Raw genomic sequence first — 24,132 nt, 5'->3', positions numbered from 1 at the left:
CTAGCACTGCGATGCATTGCCTTATACCACTGTGCCACTCAGGAGGCCCTCAAACTATTTCTTAAACACATTACCCAGCTAGCTAGCATATTGTATTGTCCAACTTTTAAATGAGTAGCAAGCAAGCTACAATTTATGCAAAATAACAGACAATGTCTTCTACAGTAGCATGTTGTGACTTGCAGAACATATACAGCTCCGCACAAAAAAACTTAACTTCAGTGGTCATTTTCTTTAAACAGCTGATCGGGGATATCTCCGGTGTAATTCGCTCTGCTGTGCTGAACACTTGATACACATGTTATACATCGTTTTGAAGTCTAGAATCTTCTCTTTTCAACCCTATATAGAGCTCAAAATGTTTGTTGTGGTCAATACGGCAGGTCACGTATGAGTAGGGTCTGTTTCTTTTCTGGCCAAATGAATATTTCCTATTAAATGACAAGATAAAAAATGTAAAAAAAAGCAAGTAAAGGGTTGTTCCTCGTTTATTTGAATCTGAAATCAAACAACACGTAAACAGTTTCCTTTTTTGTTTTCAGTGTCTAAAGGAAATGTTGTTTTTTCGATAATCAGTTCTGGTTCAATTAATATTCGGCTTCCTAACAACACAGAACATTTTAAATCGGTTGTTCTTAATGTTTTGATCTGCATATGAAATCGAATAAACTGATAAATGTCATAGATTTGAGTTTCTCATTCCAATTATTGACAATCACTGTAGTCGGTCATGTGATCAGTTCAAATTGGCCTAGGTCAGTGAAACAGCCACTACAAATTACAGCCTTATGCACTTTAACCTGTAGCCTCATCTTGTTGCATTTTGCACACATCCATCCTATTCTGTCCACTAAGCTGCAAAATGAATCTAATCACTGTGAGTCAAAGATGGACAATGTTGCGTTTTGTTGTTGTTGACAAAACGGACCACAGATCAAATGAATGCACTGAGCTGACTGTTCCAAAAAAAAAAAAAAACGTAGATGACAAGGGAGATGTTTTGTGTGCTTAGGAACAAGGCATGTAGCAAAATACTGTCGGAATAAAGTAGTGTCATGTGAGAAGTGTGGCAGACGTAACCACAAGGCCATATGTGAATATGAGAGAGAGGAAAGGGCTAATGTTAACCTACCCACTGACGCGGGGATCTGTAACAGTATTGTAGAAATTACAGCACGGTTAGACAGCTACAGTATGGATAGAGATACCAGTCCAGAGAGTTTACTTTTATCCATCAAGATCTTTCATTCAATGACACTACCAGTTATAGGCCATAGGATACTTAATCTCCATTTGGCTGACATGCCAAAACAGATCACAGGTAACAGAGAAAAAGTTAGATTAAGCAACATCAGAAATGGTCTGTAGATATGGAGATGCTGGAAATGCCACACGTGTGCACTTCAGTTATGAAGGTGGCAGGAGAAGAATTACACACAGAACGTGAGGATAAAGGTCTGCACCTAGCGGATACAGCCTTGAGTTGCATGGAGTCACAAGAATTGGGAATACTCATTGGAGGAGACATTATTGGAAAGTGTTGGCGGGAAAATCGACAGAATATGTGGATCACTAAGTGAACCTGAAAGTGTATTCGGAAGGCTCATCCAAGGGACAGAGACCGTACTGAACATGACAACGGACCCAACTGAAGTCGTAATCATACACATAACAATTGGGGAGGAACAAACACTGTCTGACCAGTTAGACATTTTGGGAAGTGGAGTCAGTAGGAATAGTAATGGAAATGGAAAAATAATGAGGAGGCAGTACAGATCTTTCAAAACATGTGAAGTATGAAGGAGGTAGATATGAACCATGGAACGAAGAAAATAGCGGCCTATCCTCCAACTATGGTACTGCAAGAAAACGTTTCGATAACCTTACAAGAAAGTTCCAATCCAACATACCACTGTATGTGAAGTCTAATGAAGTCAGGACATTGTGGAAATGGTGAATCCTAATTACTACCATCTACATCACGTAGTCATGAAATAAAAAAGACAGACCCCTAACTCTGAATAGTATTCAATGCGTAATCACACGCTCACAAGAGTAAGTCACTGAATAATATATTTTTTACATGCCCTAATCTGAACACCGATCTGATAAGTGTATTGCTAAAATTCATAGAACACAAGGTAGCATTTATGGCAGATATCACTAAAGCCTTTACAGAATGGTCCACCGTCCATGGTCCACTGTGGGTTGCTTTCGACATCTTGTAGAGTCCATGCTCTGAAGAATTGAGACTGTTCTGACGGCAAAATGGGGTGCAACACAACATTAGGAAGGTGTTCCTTATGTACACAACTGGTGTACTGAGTATACCAAACATTAGGAATACCTTCCTAATATTGAGTTTCACCCTCTCCCCATTTGCCCTCAGAACCCTGTTTGCCCTCAGAACCCCGTTTGCCCTCCTCAATTCGTTGGGGCATGCTCTGTAAAGTGTCGAATCATTCCACGGGGAAGCTGGCCCTGTGGTAAATTCATTGTCGTTTTCTCTTATCTTTCCAACATCAACGAAGACCGAAACAATGATAACAATCAAACACTATAGTGTAATAGAAGAAAAATTACAATAATAAAATCAAAAACATTGAAAAAAACGTTCTGCTCAGATACACACCTCACATTTCACCATGCAACAAGCTTACAGATAGGCATAAATGGTACTGTATTCCCTTACTCCTCTAACACTGAGTCTGTAAGGATCGACGCTGGTAGATGAGAAGCAAGTACAAGGAGTGATCATTTAATTAACAACGGACATAGGACAGGACAGCGTCTGGACATGAAAATATAACGACATTAATGCTGACACAGGGAACCAACGGAGGAACGGACAGATATAGATGGGGCAATCAACAAAGTGAAGGAGTCCAGGTGAGTCCAGTGAGCACTGATGCACGTAATGATGGTGACAGGTGTGCGTAATGGAGAGCAGCCTGGCGCCCTCGAGTGCCAGAGAAGGAGAGCGGGAGCAGGAGTGACAGAGTTAAGGTTGCCAAGCTACAGCATCTCTTCCCCTCTCGAACAGGTTAACTGAATCTCTAGGCAAATGGTCCAACATCTGCTGCCATACTTAAATGTTTTCATTTCCATTCATCCTAGCGCTGTCTTTCCTTAGGCAAAACCATAAAAATCTCACAATACCTGTGTGTAATCATTGATTTCTATTAATGAAAACGTTTGCGATGTGCTTATTTTCTGGTCCGAGGAATGTCTTAAACCAAGCCAAGGCCAAACAACTACGCGTGATGAGAATGGCCAGAGTTCTGAAAGTTTTAGTACTGACCTGGAGAATGTAAAATTACGACTTTGTATTTGAGCCATGCAACCTGATGGCGTTCATACAGTACAGAAAGAATACTAAAAGAGTTTTGTTGCAGCACGGATCAATTGGATTCCTATCGCCAAATGTCAGATTCCAATAGATGTGGCAACGACGGGGCATCCGGTGGGACGAACAGCTGCCCGGGGATCTGTCTGAACAATGGCGGTAGTGTTGTGAGAAGTTGCCAGTTTGAGTGAACTCACCATGACATGACATTACGATCAAGCATTGGAGAACAAGTGTACTTCAAATGTGACCAAATAGTTATGTTTTCAGCGATGAAAGCGCATTCTGTGTATCTGCATTCCTGCACATCATTCCAGGCACATATGAAGATGGTGTGCGCGCAGTGACTCTGATTGCATCCAAGACCAGAGTAGTTCCACTGAAGAAAGTCGCCTTACTCAGGCTAGAGTTATTCGTTGCCTTGATAGGAGCAAGGCTTGGTAACTATATAGGCACTCATCTGAAGATAGAGAAAACGCAAATGCATACAACTAAACAGTGGAAACCCTTTGCAGAAAACGGAGCCAAAGAAATACAGAGCTTGACTGAACCCTTGAAGTGGAGACATTGCTGTGGAAAAGAGAACCTGGCGGATGCAGGCAATAGAGGGCCAATCAACTGAAACTGTGCACAGGGCCACAGTGGCTAGAGTGCAGAGAGAAGATTGAACCTGAAGATAATGAAAAATCTAATGACAATGAATGTGAATGCAAGGTTGAAGACAAGCAAATCACAGTTCAAACAAATGTAACTGATTTAACAGCGCATGTTTAGAACAGTACTGTAGTTTGAGTTCCACGAGTGACTGCATGGGTGCTAAGAATTGTAAATGTATCAAGAAAGGGGAAAAGGATTATTATCCACATGAGAAATCGCAGAGGCAGAGCTGAATAAAGGTATAGGTAAAGGTAACCCAGAACCAAGCTTTTACTGACGAAAAGAAACCGCTAAGAACGGGATGGGAGGTGGATCAACGTGATCTGAACTCTAAACCCATTCCTAGATCAGCATGGATTAGGAGGTGGATCAACGTGCCAAGATCTGAACTCTAAACCCATTCCTAGATCAGCATGGATTAGGAGGTGGATCAACGTGCCAAGATCTGAACTCTAAACCCATTCCTAGATCAGCATGGATTAGGAGGTGGACATAAAATGACCACTTGGAGTTATGACCAAAAGCATCCATTGATACTCCCTACTAGGGGTGTGCTAACCTGGCCATACTCATATTTTTACCCGTAGATTGCTAGCTGATAGTCGGATTGGATCAGATGATTGGAAAACACGGACGTGCTTTAATATGCCTACAGTGAGTAGGCTAGATGTTGCAAAATACTGCACATTTATAGACAACAACAAAAAATATATTAGGAGCAGCACGCAGAGGGATGTGTATCTGTGTCCTGAACTTGCAGCGGGAAGACAAGTTTGCTGTCACTTAGTCCGAATGAGCATCAGTGGCTCATTTATTCCCTACCCTCGCCCCGCTTGATGCAATGCACATTGATAGCTTTTAGCAAACGTCCTCACATTTTGATTTATCATAGTAGCAGGCTTCCATGAGCCAGCAGCAATCTAAATGATCCGATCGAAACATGCAAGGAGAAGTGAAGAGAGTGGATGGAGAAATACAGCTTCACTCTATCCAATCAGAGCAGTAGAATCAATGTACAGCCCACATTCCTCTTTACAGACAGGCAAACTAGCCAATTGAGTTATTGAGACCACGTAGTACCTCACACTTGATTGAAAGATGTGCACTGGCACTTGAAAAATCTTTTTTCCCGATCATGGATAGTCTTCAAAAAATACTCAGATCATAATCGTATCTGGACAATTGTCCATAATCCGTTACGATACTCATTTTGTCCGACTACTCGGCATACCCCTACTCACTGTTAACTACAGACTCTCAGAATTGCAAGTGAAACAATGCCATGATCAAGTGACTCATTCAGGCTTCCAATATACATTGACACAAGTGCGAGAGAAAGTATAGATTGTAAAAGGAAGACAACTAACGTAATGAGTGGTGAACAATATGGTGCTGGAGAGGATGGCTGCTGTTTTACAGGCTCCTAACCAATTGTGCTATTTTGTGTTCCAAAGAGCTTCTGGATATCAGAACAGCGATTACTCACCTCAAATTGGACAAAGATTTTTCTTTAACAAGTCGAGCTCAAAGGATTTACTGCTGCTCCTGGACCAGCCCCAAATCCCTGTCATTCGCATGAAAAGGAGACGCCGACACGGGGTGCAGATGTGGGTGCCTTGTGAGAATTCATCTACGAGTGAGTAACCCGCCTCTACCATCCGTCCTATTGGCGAATGTGCAATCATTGGAGAATAAACTGGATGAGCTCCGTTCGAGACTATCCTGTTAACGGGACATTAAAAACTGAAGTATCTTATGTTTCCCCGAGTCGTAGCTGAAAGACAACCTGGATGATATACAGTTGGCTGGTTTTTCCGTACATCAGCAAGACAGAACAGCTACCTCCAGTAACACTAGGGGTGGTGATCTGTCTACAGTGCATTCGGAAAGTATTCAGACCCCTTGACTTTTTCCACTATTTATGTTACAGCCTTATTCTAAAATGAATAAAATAATATACTAATCAATCTACACACAATACCCCATAATGACAAAGCGAAAAGCTTTTTAGAAATTTTTGCACATTTATTACAAATAAAAAACGGATACCTGAAATTGAGCATCCGGTTTCCAATGATTATCCTTGATGTTTTTACTACTTGAATGGAGTCCACCTGTGGTAAATTCAATTGATTTAAATATGATTTGGAAAGGCACACACCTGTCTATATAAGGTCCCACAGTTAGTGCATGTCAGAGCAAAAACCAAGCCATGAGGTTGAAGGAATTGTCCGTAGAGCTCCGAGACAGGATTGTGTCAAGGCACAGATCTGGGGAAAGGTAGAAAAACATTTCTTCAGCATTGAAGCATTCTTAAATGGAAGAAGTTTGGAAACACCAAGACACTTCCTAGAGCTGGCCGGCCAAACTGAGCAATTGGGGGAGAATGGCCTTGGTCAGGGAGGTAACCAAGAACCCGAGTTTCTTTGTGGAGATGGGAGAACCTTCCAGAAGGACAACCATCTCTGCAGAACTCCATCAATCAGGCCTTAATGGTAGAGTGGCCAGACGGAAGCCACTCCTCAGTAAAAGACACATGAAAGCCTACTTGAAGTTTGCCAAAAGACACCTCAAGACTCTCAGACTATGAAAAACAAGATTCTCTGGTCTGATGAAACCAAGATGGAACTATTTGGCCTGAATGCCAAGCGTCACGTCTGGAGGAAACCTGGCACCATCCCTACGGTGAAGCATGCTGTGGGGATGTTTGTCAGCGGCTGGGACAGGGAGACTAATCCGAATCAAAGGAAAGATGAATGGAGCAAAGTGCAAAGAGATGCTTGATGAAAACCTAGATTAAGCAACACTCAGGACTTCAGACTGGGTTGAAGGTTCACCTTCCAACAGGACAACAACCCTAATCACACAGCTAAGACAACGCAGGAATGGCTTCGGGATAAGTCTCAATGTCCTTGAGTGGCCCAGCCAGAGCCCGGACTTGAACCAGATCGAACATCTCTGGAGAGTCCTGTAATTGAACCCACAAATGCTGATGCTCCAGATACTCAACTAGTCTAAAGAAGGACAGTTTTATTGCTTCTTTAATCAGAACAACTGTTTTCAGCTGTGCTAACATAATTGCAAAATGGTTTTCTAATAGTCAATTTGCCTTTTAAAATGATAAACTTGGATTAGCTAACACAACGTGCCATTGGAACACAGGAGTGATGGTTGCTGATAATGGGCTTCTGTACACCTATGTAGATATTCCATATAAAATCTGCCATTTTCAGCTACAATAGTCATTTACAACATTAACAATGTCTACACTTTCTGATCAATTTGATGTTATTTTAATGGACAAATAATGTGTTTTTCTTTCAAGAACAAGGACATTTAAGTGATTCTTTGAAAAACAAAGACATTTCTAAGTGACCCCCAAACTTTTGAACTGTGGTGTATATTTTTAACATGAATGAATGTAAGAAAATTGTTATGGAACTCAAAATACTGCTCATATTACAGAGCAAGCGTAAAATGTAATCTGACACCAATTTTGTAGCACCTACAGAAGAAACATAATGGACTCTTAAAAATGTTACATTTTCCAACTTATTTCTCAATTATGCTTTAAGAAACAAATATAAAATATATGTAAACTATCCTTCTATATTGAACAAAAACATAAATGCAACATGCAACAATTTCAACGATGTAAGGAAATCAATCAATTTAAATTCATTAATTAGGCCCTAATCTATGGATTTCACATGACTAGGCAGGGGCACAGCCATGGGTGGGCCTGGGAGGGCATAGGTCAACCCACTTGGGAGCCAGGCTCACCTACTGGGGAGCCAGGCCCAGCCAATCCGAATGAGTTTTTCCCCACAAAGGGGTTTATTACAGACAGAAATACTCCTCAGTTTCATCAGCTTCCGGGTGGCTGGTCTCAGACGATCCCTTAGGTGAAGATGCCAGAAGTGGATGTCCTGGGCTGGCGTGGTTACACGTGGTTTGCGGTTGTGAGGCCGGATGGACGTACTACTAAATTCTCGAAAACAACTTTGGAGGTGGCTTATGGTAGAGAAATTAACATTCAATTCTCTGGTAATAACTGGTGGACATTCCTGCAGTCAGAATGCCAATTGTACGTTCCCTAAAAACTTGAGACATCTATGGCATTGTGTGACCAAACTGCACATTTTAGAGTGGCCTTTTATTGTCCCAAGCACAAGGTGCATCTTTGTAATGATCATGCTATTTGATCAACTTCTTGTTATGCCACACCTGTCAAGTGGATGGGTTAACTCTTGGCAAAGAAGAAATGCTCACCAACAGGGATGTAAACAAATTTGAAATAATATTTTTGTGCTTCTGGAAAATTTCACAGATGTTTTATTTCAGCTCATGAAACATGGGACCAACACTTTACATGTTGTGTTTATGTTTTTATCTAGTATATTAATTAAATGTAAGGAAAACCCCCAAATCATGGTCTTTTTGTTGTTGTAGTTTCGTGACGAATCACCCATTTTACTCCTTTTACCTCAACTAAACCCCCACACATTGGCTCGATACCGGTACGCCCTTTATATAGCGTCTTTTTGTTGTTGTGTTACTTTTTATTAGATTTTTTACTTTACTTTATTTAGTAAATATTTTCTTAACTCTATTTCTTGAACTGCATTGTTCAAGCATTTCACGGTAAGGTCTACCTGTTGTGTTCTGCGCATGTGACAAATTAGTATTTGATTTGTCTATCTTTTTCTCCCTGCCCGTCCCTCTTTTGCAGTCTCTCCATACTTTCTTTAGTCCTTCCATTCCTCACCCCCTCTCTGTCTTTCCATGTCTCCCTCTCTTTCTCATTTCTTCATCTGAAGTGAGTTGTGCCTGTCATACGTTATGAGATGTAGAGCTTATCAGAAAAGCGGGCGTCTCAGCCTCTTTAATTGCAGTAGATGGGAGAGAAACCCATGGATGTATATGCCTCAGTCTTTGCATGGCTCACTATGTGATGTGTCATAGCAAGAATGGATCAAAAGTTGACCCGTTATTACTATTCACTGGACATAGTGTCGAAGTGATAGAAGCTCATCAACTTTTTCAATGTTCAATTCTCCAATGTGTCTTTAGAAGGCATCCGCTACATTGCAGCAGGCCACATATGAGACATTATGTCCAACTGGAGGAGGTGTAATTATGTCTAACAAATGTGTTGTGCTCACACATTTACCCAAGCTGTGCTCGGGGCTATGCAAATCCACTAAGACACTAGAGACTCTTTAAAGGTTCAAATGTATTTGCTCTTCTCACAGGCTCTGTCTGAAAGTCTGTTTTTTCCCTCGGTGCACACGGCCTGTTTGCATAAGTGTGTGCTTGAGCATTTTCATGTACTCAAAATTGTTTCTATGGATATGTAGAGGAAATGTGTAGCTGGGAGTCGTCAGCACCAGCACTAGACCCCGCTACATATAATCAGTTCTAATGTGACCTCTGCTTGTCAGGTAATTAATTGGGCCTGATCAATAAAGTCATTTTGTCAATACACCGCAATGGCCTGTTTGCACCCCTGACTGTCCACCATTAATCTGTCTATTGATCACTTTCTGACCTCTAGTAGTCTTCATACCCTGGACCCACCAGAGTGTGTATATATATATACTCTGCTTACCATTGAAGACCATGTTGGTTGAAAGTCAGTATTACCGATAGGTTTATTAAGAGCACTTATTGGGAGCAGCAAACAGTGAGCCAACATTATTTTTTTCTCTCTGTATTGGCACTTTTTGTTCAACTGCTATACAAAAGTTGGATGTGCGTAAAACCCTCGCTTATCATTTATACATCCCTTAGTGGTGGTTTATGATGCTTTATATCTCATTAAGTGGTATTAATTGTATTTGTAATGTATGTCACCTTTTTTATCAGGGCTACTGAGACCTAGATCTATTTTACAGATGAACCCTGAAATTACAGAAGTACACACATCAAATACAAAATGCAAGGAGAAAGAAAACAGTAAAAAAAAAATCGATTAAAAAATGTATCCGTAATAAGCTAATGAATGTAGGGGAAGCATAGACAAAGTAAAATGTGGATGACTGGAGGAAGAGGGGAAAGAGAGAGGAGTGTTAGAAGGAGAACGACAGGTGATGAAGGAGAGAATGATGGTTAGCATAGAGAAATAAGTTGTGTGTAAGAGGAGAAAGGCAAGTAACTGGTAAGAAAGCTGAAGAATAGGGACTGAAAAGAGACAGAAACAAGAGGTACATTGCCTTCAGAAAATATTCATACCGCTTGGCTTATTCCACATTTTGTGTTACAGCCTGAATGCAAAATGGATTACATAGATTTTATTTCACCGATCTACCAAAATACCTCAATGACAAATTGAACATTTATTGAAAGGAAATACATAATTTACCTAAGGATTCACACCCCTGAGTCAATACTTTGTCGAAGCATATTTTGGCATTGACTACAACAAGTTTTTTTGAAGTAAGTCTCTTAAAAAAAAATATTCAAGCTCTATCAAATTGGTTGTTGATTATTGCTAGACTACCATTTTCAGGTCTTACCATAGATTTTCAAGTTGACTCTCAGGAACATTCACTGTTTTCTTGTTAAGCAACTCCAGTGTAGATTTAGCCTTGTTTTAGGTTATTGTTCTGCTGAAAGGGGAATTAATCTCCCAGTGTTTGGTGGAAAGCAGACTGAACCAGGTTTTCCTCTAGGATTTTGCCTGTGCTTAGCTCTATTCTATTTTTTTTCTGAAAAAAAAACTCTCCAGTCCTTTAACGGTTACAAGCATACCCATAACATGATGCAGCCAACACTATGCTTGACAATATGGAGAGCAAAACTCAGTAATATGTTTGGGGAAAATCCAATACAACACATTGTATTCAGGACAAAAAGTTAATTGCTTTGCCATATTTTTTGCAGTATTACTTTAGTGCCTTGTTGCAAACAGGATGCATGTTTTGGAATCTTTTTTTATTCTGTACAGGCTTTATTATTTTCACTCTGTCGATTAGGTTAGTATTGTTGAGTAACTACAATGTTGTTGATCCATCCTCTGTTTTCTCCTATCAAAGCCATTCAACTCTGTAACTTGTTTTAAAGTCACCATTGGCCTCATGGTGAAATCCCTGAGCGGTTTCCTTCCTATCCAGCGACTGAGTCAGGAAGGACACCTGTATCTTTGTAGTGACTGGGTGCATTGAAACACCATCCAAATTGTAATTATTAATTTCACAATGCTCAAAGGGATATTCCATGTCTGATTTTTTTTGTGCCCTTTGCAAGGCATTTGTGGTTGAATCAAGCTGTCTCTGAAACCAGAGAATCTTTGCCACAAACAAGGGACCCTGCTGTCCTCTGCAGCAGTCAACTCCGCACCTGTTTCTCTGGTGGCTTCGTAGGACAGAGTGGGAGCGTGGTGGTTTTATGGCGGCTCCTGCAAGCATCTGTTTGCTTTGATATGTGTTTCAGAGCGAACACTCTTAACGTGGCATGAAAGTGGATTTACTTTCACTGAGGGGGCGTGCAGAGAGGAGAGTGGTACTGATTTTGTATGGGTGATTCTACAGAAGTGGTGCAAATTGCAGTCCCACCCCAGAAGAAAACCATACAAAAAAAAAACTGTTAAGTCTCCAAACTTAGGACATTTTATTTACATCATGTTATGTTCTAATTCAATCCAAGGCAATAACAAACATAGTGTTCAATTAATATATTACAAAGTCATTGTTTTATACAGTTATTTCTATTGAGGTGGCCATGCCCCGACTCAAAGTCATTGTTTTATACAGTTATTTCTATTGAGGTGGCCATGCCCCGACTCAAAGTCATTGTTTTATACAGTTATTTCTATTGAGGTGGCCATGCCCCGACTCAAAGTCATTGTTTTATACAGTTATTTCTATTGAGGTGGCCATGCCCCGACTCAAAGTCATTGTTTTATACAGTTATTTCTATTGAGGTGGCCATGCCCCGACTCAAAGTCATTGTTTTATACAGTTATTTCTATTGAGGTGGCCATGCCCCGACTCAAAGTCATTGTTTTATACAGTTATTTCTATTGAGGTGGCCATGCCCCGACTCAAAGTCATTGTTTTATACAGTTATTTCTATTGAGGTGGCCATGCCCCGACTCAAAGTCATTGTTTTATACAGTTATTTCTATTGAGGTGGCCATGCCCCGACTCAAAGTCATTGTTTTATACAGTTATTTCTATTGAGGTGGCCATGCCCCGACTCAAAGTCATTGTTTTATACAGTTATTTCTATTGAGGTGGCCATGCCCCGACTCAAAGTCATTGTTTTATACAGTTATTTCTATTGAGGTGGCCATGCCCCGACTCAAAGTCATTGTTTTATACAGTTATTTCTATTGAGGTGGCCATGCCCCGACTCAAAGTCATTGTTTTATACAGTTATTTCTATTGAGGTGGCCATGCCCCGACTCAAAGTCATTGTTTTATACAGTTATTTCTATTGAGGTGGCCATGCCCCGACTCAAAGTCATTGTTTTATACAGTTATTTCTATTGAGGTGGCCATGCCCCGACTCAAAGTCATTGTTTTATACAGTTATTTCTATTGAGGTGGCCATGCCCCGACTCAAAGTCATTGTTTTATACAGTTATTTCTATTGAGGTGGCCATGCCCCGACTCAAAGTCATTGTTTTATACAGTTATTTCTATTGAGGTGGCCATGCCCCGACTCAAAGTCATTGTTTTATACAGTTATTTCTATTGAGGTGGCCATGCCCCGACTCAAAGTCATTGTTTTATACAGTTATTTCTATTGAGGTGGCCATGCCCCGACTCAAAGTCATTGTTTTATACAGTTATTTCTATTGAGGTGGCCATGCCCCGACTCAAAGTCATTGTTTTATACAGTTATTTCTATTGAGGTGGCCATGCCCCGACTCAAAGTCATTGTTTTATACAGTTATTTCTATTGAGGTGGCCATGCCCCGACTCAAAGTCATTGTTTTATACAGTTATTTCTATTGAGGTGGCCATGCCCCGACTCAAAGTCATTGTTTTATACAGTTATTTCTATTGAGGTGGCCATGCCCCGACTCAAAGTCATTGTTTTATACAGTTATTTCTATTGAGGTGGCCATGCCCCGACTCAAAGTCATTGTTTTATACAGTTATTTCTATTGAGGTGGCCATGCCCCGACTCAAAGTCATTGTTTTATACAGTTATTTCTATTGAGGTGGCCATGCCCCGACTCAAAGTCATTGTTTTATACAGTTATTTCTATTGAGGTGGCCATGCCCCGACTCAAAATTCATGTTCTTAAATAAATAAAACATTCAATCATTAATTAACACTATTTCAATAGAACATATTGAGTTGTTCTATTATTACGTTGAAAGATACTGATCTAATTAGTAGTTTTGCTTATTTTTAATCATCATTCTCATGCTGTCCCGCCTTTTGATGTGACTACTGAAACACACATTAGAAGGCTAAAGAATGAATGTGCCTACCAGGTATGGGGGGAGAGAAGGGACTGGTCCTTACCAGCTTGAGATGGGATACATGGAAGGATGGACAGACCCTCATAGACCTGGGAAGCTGGAGACGATAGTTCTGGTTGGCCGAGAGACTCACCGATGGCCCCAAAAGGGAGCAGAAGGCTTTTCAATACCGTGCGACAAACTGGGGCCCACAATCCGAGACAATGTCCTGGGGAGGTCCATGTAGTCGAAAGACATGGGTAATCATGATCAGCGTGCAACCCTGTGATAAAGTATATGGACAGGGGGGACCAGGTCCGGCTGGGGTTGGGCAGAGTTTGGAGCAACCCAGCCGGTCACTGTCGTGAGGACTTGCTTTGGGCACAACAAAGGATCTCACATCCTCAATCATGTTGAGCCACCAGAATTTCCACCTCAGGAAGTCAAGGGTCCGATTTAACCCCTGGATGCCCAGTTAATTCAGAAGAGTGTCCCCATTGTAGTACTCAGGAACGGGCTGATCGCGGAACATAGTCTGTTTGTGGGGTCAGGTTCATGGGTCTTGCCTTGTCATACCATGGTCTCTATACTCCGTAACACGGAACCATAACAGCCAGCAGCATACCACCCTGCATACCACTGCTGGCTTGCTTCTGAAGCTAAGCAGGGTTGGTCCTGGTCAGTCCCTGGATGGGAGACCAGATGCTGCTGGAAGTGGTGTTGGAGGGCCAGTAGGAGGCACTCTTTTTCCTCTGGTCTAGAAAATCCCAATGCCCCAGGCCAGTGATTGGGGACACGCATGTGCACGATGTGTTCCGGGAGGGTATTGGTGAAGATCAGGATGTCGTTGAGGTAAACAAAGATGAACCGATTCAACATATCCCTAAGAGTGTCATTGACCAATGCTTGGAAGACTACTGGTGAGTTCGATAATCCGAATGGCATGACTAAATAGTCAGAGGCCACTAGGGGTGTTAAAGGCAGTTTTCCATTAATCTCCCTCCCTGATTCTCACCAGATTGTAAGCTTTGCGGTGGTCCAGTTTGAAGAATTTGGCCTCCTTTAATGCGTACGACCCAGTACATCCCGAGGGGCTAAGCCTCCTGCCATCCAGGACCTATATAATAGGTGGTGTCAGAGGAAAGCTCATAAAATTGTCAGACTCCAGTCACCCAAGTCATAGACTGTTTTCTCTGCTACCGCACGACAAGCGGTACCGGAGAACCAAAATCCTCCTAAACCTCTCTGGGATATTCGGGACTGTAGCGTCCCACCGCGCCAACAGGATGATATGACAACAGCCAGTGAAAGTGCAGTTCGCCAAATTCAAAACAACAAAAATCTCAATTAAAATTCCTCAAGCATACAAGTATTTTACACCATTTTAAAGATAACATTCTCGTTAATCTATCCAAAGTGTCTGATTTCAAAAAGGCTTTACAGAGAAAGCACCACAAACGATTATGTTAGGTCACCACCAATCAGAGAAAAACACAGCCATTTTTCCAGCCAAAGAGAGGAGTCACAAAAAGCAGAAATGGAGATAAAATGAATCACTAACCTTTGATGATCTCAGATGACACTCATAGGACTTCATGTTACACAATACATGTATGTTTTGTTCGATAAAGTGCATATTTATATCAAGAAATCTCATTTTACATTGGCGTGTTATGTTCAGTAGTTCCAAAACATGCAGTGATTTTGCAGAGAGCCACATCAATTCACAGAAATACTCATAATAAACATTGATAAAAGATACAACTATTATACATGGAACTTTTAGATCCACTTCTCCTTAATGCAACCGCTGTGTCAGATTTCAAAAAAACTTTACGGAAAAAGCACACCATGCAATAATTTGAGTACGGTGCTCAGAGCCCATCCAGCCAAAGAGATATCCATGTTGTGTAGTCAACATTAGTCAGAAATAGCATTATAAATATTCACTTACCTTTGATCATCTTCATCAAAATGCACTCCCAGCAATCCCAGTTCCACAATAAATGTTTGATTTGTTTGATAAAGTTCATCATTTATGTCCAAATACCTTCCTTTGTTAGGGCGTTTGGTAAACAAATCCAAATCCAAATCCAAATCCAAAGTCTACCTGAAAGGTTGGACGAAAAGTCCAAAAAGTTCCGTTACAGCCCGTAGAAACATGTCAAACTAAGTATAGAATCAATCTTTAGGATGTTTTTAACATAAATCTTCAATAATGTTCCAACCGGAGAATTCCTTTGCAAAGGAACGCGAGCTAACTCTCACATCTTGCACGTCACGAGCTCAAAGCATTCTGGCAGAGCTCTGCCTCATTCCCCTCCCATTTGGCCCCACTTCACAGTAGAAGGCTCAAACAAAGTTCTAAAGACTGTTGACATCTAGTGGAAGCCTTAGGAAGTGCAACATGACCAAGATCCCATTGTATCTTCAATTGGGAATGAGTTGAACAATGACCAACCTCAGATTTCCCACTTCCTGGTTGGATTTTTTTCTCAGGTTTTCGCCTGCCATATGAGTTCTGTTATACTCAGACATCATTCAAACAGTTTTATAGAAACTTCAGAGTGTTTTCTATCCATATATATACTAATTAAATGCATGTTCTAGCTTTTATGGCTGAGTAGCAGGCAGTTTACTCAGGGCACCTTATTCCAAGCTACTCAATACTGCCCCCCAGTCACCAAGAAGTTAACAGCTTCTACCCCCCAAGCCATAAGACTGCTGAACAATTAATCAAATGGCCACCGGACTTTTTATATTGACACCCCCCGCACACGCACCATTTATTTTGTACACTGCTGCTACTCGCTGTTTATTATCTACTCTATGCAAAGTCACTTCACACCTACCTACATGTACAAATTACCTCAACTAACCTGTACCCCCACACACTGACTCGGGACCAGTACCCCCTGTATATAGCCTCGTCATAGTTTTGATTGTGTTACTTTTTATACATTTTTACTTTAGTTTTGTAAATATTTTCTTAACTCTTCTTTCACTGCACTGTTGGTTAATGGCTTGTAAGTAAGGTCTGGGTCTTGTATTTGAAGCATGTGACAAATAAAGTTTGATTTTGATTTTAACCCGGGAAAACTAGAAAACAGAAACTGGAAACAGACAGGAGCAAGCAGAAAAACACTGGTAGACTTGACGAACCAAACAAACTGGCAACAGAGAACACAGGTTTGAACTGGGAATAATGGGGAAAATTGGCTAGATGTTGGCTAGGTGAAAGCCTCTTTGATAATAACAGGAGACCTTGAGAGGAAAAATGCAGTTCATGATGGAGAACATATTACATAGCAGTAGACAGTCACTTGGAGACAAGAAGCAAGTACAGGGAGTGAACATTTTAATTAATAAACATACATGAAACAGGACAGGAGAGCGTCTGGACATGAAAAACATAACGACATTAATACAAGCACGGGAATGAAACAGAGGAATAGACAGATACAGTGGGGGGAAAGGTATTTAGTTAGCCACCAATTGTGCAAGTTTTCCCACTTAAAAAGATGAGAGAGGCCTGTAATTTTCATCATAGGTACACTTCAACTATGACAGACAAAATGAGATTTAAAAAATCCAGAAAATCACATTGTAGGATTTTTTATGAATTTATTTGCAAATTATGGTGGAAAATAAGTATTTGGTCAATAACAAAAGTTTATCTCAATACTTTATGTACCCTTTTTTGGCAATGACAGAGGTCAAATGTTTTCTGTAAGTCTTCACAAGGTTTTCACACACTGTTGCTGGTATTTTGTCCCATTCCTCCATGCAGATCTCCTCTAGAGCAGTGACGTTTTGGGGCTGTTGCTGGGCAACACGGATTTTCAACTCCCTCCAAAGATTTTCTATGGGGTTGAGATCTGGAGACTGGCTAAGCAGCTCCAGGACCTTGAAATGCTTCTTACGAAGCCACTCCTTCATTGCCTGGGCGGTGTGTTTGGGATCATTGTCATGCTCACTCAAAATCTCACGATAAATGGCCCCATTCAATCTTTCCTTTACACGGATCAGTCGTCCTGGTCCCTTTGCAGAAAAACAGCCCCAAAGCATGATGTTTTGGTTTCATCTGACCATATGACATTCTCCCAATCTTCTTCTGGATCATCCAAATGCTCTCTAGCAAACTTCAGACGGGCCTGGACATGTACTGGCTTAAGCTGAGGGACACGTCTGGCACTGCAGGATTTGAGTCCCTGGCGGCGTAGTGTGTTACTGATGGTAGGCTTTGTTACTTTGGTCCCAGCTCTCTGCAGGTCATTCACTAGGTCCCCCCGTGTGGTTCTGGGATTTTTGCTCACCATTCTTGTGATCATTTTGACCCCACGGGGTGAGATCTTGTGTGGAGCATCAGATCGAGGGAGATTATCAGTGGTCTTTGTATGTCTTCCATTTCCTAATAATTGCTCCCACAGTTGATTTATTCAAACCAAGCTGCTTACCTATTGCAGATTCAGTCTTCCCAGCCTGGTGCAGGTCTACAATTTTGTTTCTGGTGTCCTTTGAAAGCTCTTTGGTCTTGGCCATAGTGGAGTTTGGAGTGTGACTGTTTGAGGTTGTGGACAGGTGTCTTTTATACTGATAACAAGTTCAAACAGGTGCCATTAATACAGGTAACGAGGAGCCTCTTGAAGAAGAAGTTACAGGTCTGTGAGAGCCAGAAATCTTGCTTGTTTGTAGGTGACCAAATACTTATTTTCCACCATAATTTGCAAATAAATTCATAAAAAATCCTACAATGTGATTTTCTGGATTTTTTTTCTTCATTTTGTCTGTCATAGTTGAAGTGTACCTATGATGAAAGTTACAGGCCTCTCTCATCTTTTTAAGTGGGAGAACTTGCACAATTGGTGGCTGACTAAATACTTTTTTGCCCCACTGTATAGGTAAGGCAGTCAAAACGTGAAGGAGTACAGGTGAGTCCAATGAAGCGCTGATGTGCGTAACAGGTGTGCGTAATGATGGGCAGCCTGGTGCCCTCAAGCGCCAGGGGGTACAGGGGCAGGCGTGACAAGTAGGGCATGAGGGACACATTTGTGTTCTGGCAGCTTAGAGGATTAAATCACTGACAACAGTACATGAAATCGATCAGTAATGAGCGATTTGTCTGAGATTTATAGCGAAAGATTCTGTCAATGCATCCCTTTCACTCTCCCCTCCTCTCTGTTTTTGATCTGAGAACTGATGGACATCAGCTTGTCTCAGGAGTTCTTGAGGGAATCCTCACACTGGTATCCTGTGCTTCTGTCTCTGAATGATTGGGATGGGAACTGTAAAACAGGACGACTGTAGCAACTAAATATCAGGACTACTGCAGCAACTAAATACCAGGACTACTGCAACAACTAAATACCAGGACTACTGCAGCAAATAAACATAACACATGACGTGTGGGTTCATCATGTGCCTTGCAGGTTGTTCAGGCTCATCTTTCAAACCGTTAGCTGTTTTACTGATGATTGTCTGACTAACCTTGTCGCGAACCAGGCTTCCCTATGGCAGAAATCAGCTAAAGAGGGTCAGAACCCTGTGTAAATCAGTAGTGCCATACAACATGTTAATCCAATCAAATGCCTTGCTTGGGTGGAGCTCCTAAGGTTCCACCAGATTAGTGCTGTAGGAGCTAGAGTGCGTGAGGACAAAAAATGTCAACAAAACGAGCACTGGTGACAAAACATTTTAGAATGTTTACAGCATGCTGGTTTTCACAGCATTTCTCTGTCATTTCGAGATGAGCTAAATCTGCAGCAAGAGGGGAGAAATGGTCGACAATGCTGGCCATATCAATATAACAAAAAAAATATTAAGTGATATCTGGCTGTGAAGGCTAGCATGAGCGACAAGAAGTAGCTAGCCGCAATAAGGTTAGTTTTGAGAAATGTCAGCTAACCTTGTAAGCTACCTAGGTATAACTAACTAGCTAGCTACTAGCTAGTTCAATTTCGCTCACAATTTATAAAGCCAACAAAATTTTAATATAAACAGCATATTATTGACCTAAAATGTTAGCTGTTTTAGGCCAGTCGCTAGCTTATCCAGGGTCACTGATACATAGAGCAACCATGTGCTTTCTATGGGAACAACTACAATAATTTTGCAAACAACGTTGCTAAAATGAATGTAATAAAATAAAATGATCCTCATAAAATGTTACCTGTAATGCTCATCTCCTGTAGTCTAATTGTCATCTCCTTATTTTCATACTGTACCTAAATTACTTGTGTCATTTTAAATTGAAAACGTATAGCTCAACATGTAAATAATGTGAGTTTAGCCATGCTCTGCTTCAGATGACAGATGCCCATACAGCCAGTAATGCCATCATACTGTACTGTAGGCCTATGGCTGCATTGGTGATGCAAGCCTTATGAATAGCTGCAAAATAGATTCACATAGCTGATATACTGCGAGAGAGTGACAATCAAATAAAACAGATTGCCGATATTGTACGAGACAAAAAGAAAATGTTAATTTGAGAATACAACACAGACGCATTAGAGACATAACCCTCTATATTACAGGTGTTATGTGATTAATCAACACTTGTTCGTTTTGAATAATGGTTTAACATTTTAAAACAAGTTTAAACAGTTCACTTCAAAGAATCAACACATTATCACTTCAAAATGTACAAATAAGCTAACTCGTATGTGAAGATTAGACATATTAGTCTAAACAACAATGGATAATTGAGTAGTAACAAGTAGGCTATTATTACTAAAGCATAATTTCAGGTGAACAAAACGACAGCGGTGGCCAATCTTGCTCCACTGATCCCTGATCTACTGGGTGAGCAGATTTTTATTCCAGCTCAGAAATCGCACACTTGATTGTCAACTCATTAGATTTTTCAAGTTGAATCAGGTGTGTTATTGCAGGGCTGAAACAGAACCCTGCACACCCAGCAGACCTCCAGCAGGGTTGACCTGCTACAATTGTAATAGGTTTATATATTGTGTGTGTGACGTTTAACTGTATTTTTGTATACAACATTTTCTAACATAGGCCAACACATACAATATAACCCTTAGTCTCTTGGGACATTCATTGGGACTTCTCTCTTCATCTGCAAACAGGCTTTCACAGCATTCCATATCTGAGGTTAAAAAAACATCACAAATGAACAGGGTTCATTGTACTCAAATCAGACAGCACTGAATATTATGTTGCTATTATCTCGCTTCCCCTCTCGGGATTGGAACTGGAGAATATTTTCATAATGTCCTCCCACAAAAGAACCTGCCCCATACAGTAGCCTACTCGTTCCCTTTACTGACGGCTGGAGCTTTAATTTCACCCTCTTCCATGGCTGTTATCTACAAAATCATTTAGAGACTGTTTTTAATTTACAATGATTACATTAATATAGCTAGCTGATGACATATAATTCACTTAGCTAAACAGTGTGTAAAGTTAGTTAGCTAGCAGCTCAGTTGAGTTAGCCCACAAAGTGGCCAAATGAATTTAATCTATTCAAAAATGTATTTACTTACAAGAATAGATTATCCCACTGCCTCTGTTTTTGGGGCCCTTTCAAAAATGAATGGCCAATCTTCACAATATTTTAGGTGGTAGCAAAGTGCAGTCAGCAGCAATGTGGATGAATGGAGACAAGGAAAAAAGTGTGTTTGTCACCAGAGTGGTTTAAAACGTGTTGTGACGTTTGACTTTACAAGCATTATCCACTTTTAATTTCAATAAATATAAATCGCAGACTGTGGGCCACACTTGATAACTTAAACTAACACTTGAAACAAGCATAGGCAACAACTACCGGGATTGATAAAAAGTGATGCGCATAACACACAGCACCCCTTCTACGAGCATGTGGAGGGAGGGTTCTTGGAATATAACATCCAATCAAAATCTTTCTGGAGGACCATTCAAACCATTTTGTTTGCAATACAGAAGTCTCCAGACCTCCAAGGGAGGCGTGACAATGACGTGATTTTGGAGCTATGGCAACGTGAGACTGAATAATAACTGTAACACCTCCATAAATCAAAATATATTTCCTCTGCTACGTCTCTGAATCCGACATACCACCTTTGCGCCTCTGCTTCCCCTACCGTAGTCATGTGAATGTCACACCCTGATCTGTTCCCCTGTATTTGTGCTTGTCTTCCACCCCCTCTCCAGGTGTCACCCATTTACCCCATTATCCCATGTATTTATACCTGTGTTCTCCGTTTGTCTGTTGCCAGTTCGTCTTCTCAAGCATACCAGCATTTTTCCCGTACTCCTGTTTTGCTCTCTAGTCCCTGTTTTCCCGGTTTTGACCATTCTCCCTGAGCTTGCCTGCCGTTTTGTACCTTGTGATACTGCCCTGGATTACTGACCTCTGCCTGCCCTGTCTGCATCTGGGTCTTATCCTGAGGTCTGAGAGTGAAGAGAGAATCAGACAGCAGATGCCATATTAACCCTATATATTCAGCACGTATTGAATAGTTTGTCCGGCAGAGCTTGTATACATATTTCTCAGACTCAAAGCATGCCCTGGGTAGTAATCTCTCTCCCTCTATTGCCCTCTTTCTATTTCTCTCTCTCTTTCCCTCTTCATGGCCTGTTTTTTTGCCCAGAGGTTCTCAATCGGATTACTGTTTGTCTGCCTGTAAAAACAGCACAGCTCTCAGGGCATTGGTTTTGAAGGCTGAGAGAGCTGGAAGTAAAAACATTTTTGTTCAAATCTCATCTCTCTGGGATCCCCTCTATTCAATAGTTTCTCCTGCACCTCCCTTTATTTGCCTCTCTCCTTTAATTTCCTCTGTAAGTGTCTCTTCCTTTCTCCCTCACTCTCACCATTTGTCTTTTGTTTGTCTCTCTCACTTGCTCTCTGTGTCTATCTCTCTCTCTCACATGACAAGTGTTTGTTCTACTGTAAAGTAGACGTGACCATCACGCAGCAGGATTCCACTATCTCTCAGACGGCCAGGAGAAGGGCACGCTGTCCGCCTCCCATTTTAATACTTGATGAGGAAAATCAGAATGAAAGTCGCAGTGTTTGCCGCCGTATCCCAGATTGTGGCATATCATCCTTTCTGTGTCTTACTGGGAAATCTGCACCTTCACATTTCAGTTTTCAACAATTGAAATGGTAGCATCTTGCTTTGTCCCTAAGGCCTGTGTGTTAATTGTTCTGTCTGTCTGGCAGGTTGTTTATCTGTGGTACGTGTGCCAGTCTATTGGGATTTCTTGTCTCTGGACTTCCTCCTGCAGCCTATGAAATATATTTTTGTTGGAATTTTGGCCACTCACTCTAAAAGACAGAGGTTAGGGCAGGGAGGAGGAGGCCTGAGGTTTAAATATTGGTATTATTCCACCAAGCCATGGCATCAAATAGAGCTGACACTTAGAAGTTAGAAAAAATGTGTCCCTCCACAATGAAAAAACAATCGTGGTCAAAAATGGTACAGGCATCCTCTATACATCATCTATACACATGTATCTTTTCTTTTAAGCACAGTGGATGAGAGGACAATTAGGCACATAAAAAGAAACTGAGGATAATATGTCAGGCTTTGGCGCAGCCATTTACATTATTGTTACCTGATTCAAATTTCACATAGTTTATTATTTTCATCAAGACCATAATTAATTTTTATTTGGGCTGTACAGTTGACAAAAAATAAGATCTGTAATATCGTTTTAAAGCAAGGCATGAGCTTTGGTTTCGATGGAACCGTCGTTATAAAAAGTACATACACCTTTATCTAAGGGAGTGTTTGTGTATCAACGCTTTAAAGCAAGGCATGAGCTTTGGTTTCGATGGAACCGTCGTTATAAAAAGTACATACACCTTTATCTAAGGGAGTGTTTGTGTATCAACGCTTTAAAGCAAGGCATGAGCTTTGGTTTCGATGGAACCGTCGTTATAAAAAGTACATACACCTTTATCTAAGGGAGTGTTTGTGTATCAACGCTTTAAAGCAAGGCATGAGCTTTGGTTTCGATGGAACCGTCGTTATAAAAAGTACATACACCTTTATCTAAGGGAGTGTTTGTGTATCAACGCTTTAAAGCAAGGCATGAGCTTTGGTTTCGATGGAACCGTCGTTATAAAAAGTACATACACCTTTATCTAAGGGAGTGTTTGTGTATCAACGCTTTAAAGCAAGGCATGAGCTTTGGTTTCGATGGAACCGTCGTTATAAAAAGTACATACACCTTTATCTAAGGGAGTGTTTGTGTATCAACGCTTTAAAGCAAGGCATGAGCTTTGGTTTCGATGGAACCGTCGTTATAAAAAGTACATACACCTTTATCTAAGGGAGTGTTTGTGTATCAACGCTTTAAAGCAAGGCATGAGCTTTGGTTTCGATGGAACCGTCGTTATAAAAAGTACATACACCTTTATCTAAGGGAGTGTTTGTGTATCAACGCACTACACATCTAAATTTAGCAAAAGGGTTTAGATAAATATTGCTTGGTTAAAACAATATGTCATAGGATTCTGTCCCAAAAGTTAATGTAAAAAGGCACTAGGTGCGCAGTTTGTTACTTTCAGGTTTGTTTATTAGTTGGTACCACGTTAGTTCATTGCTCTCTAAAAGTGTTGATTTTCTTGCAAAATCTCTGCCAATTATTTTTTTTTTTTTTAATATAGCCACTGGTGATACCATCTCGTTTTCAAGACCATGTCGCCTTGAATAGCAGAATTTGGCATGTTTTTTACCCACACCAAGGTAAAATCTGATT

This window comes from Oncorhynchus kisutch, linkage group LG22 (assembly GCF_002021735.2).
Source record: "Oncorhynchus kisutch isolate 150728-3 linkage group LG22, Okis_V2, whole genome shotgun sequence".
Lineage (NCBI taxonomy): Eukaryota > Metazoa > Chordata > Actinopteri > Salmoniformes > Salmonidae > Oncorhynchus > Oncorhynchus kisutch.
The sequence above is the reverse complement of the archived record's forward strand: the minus strand, read 5'-3'. Positions refer to the sequence as shown.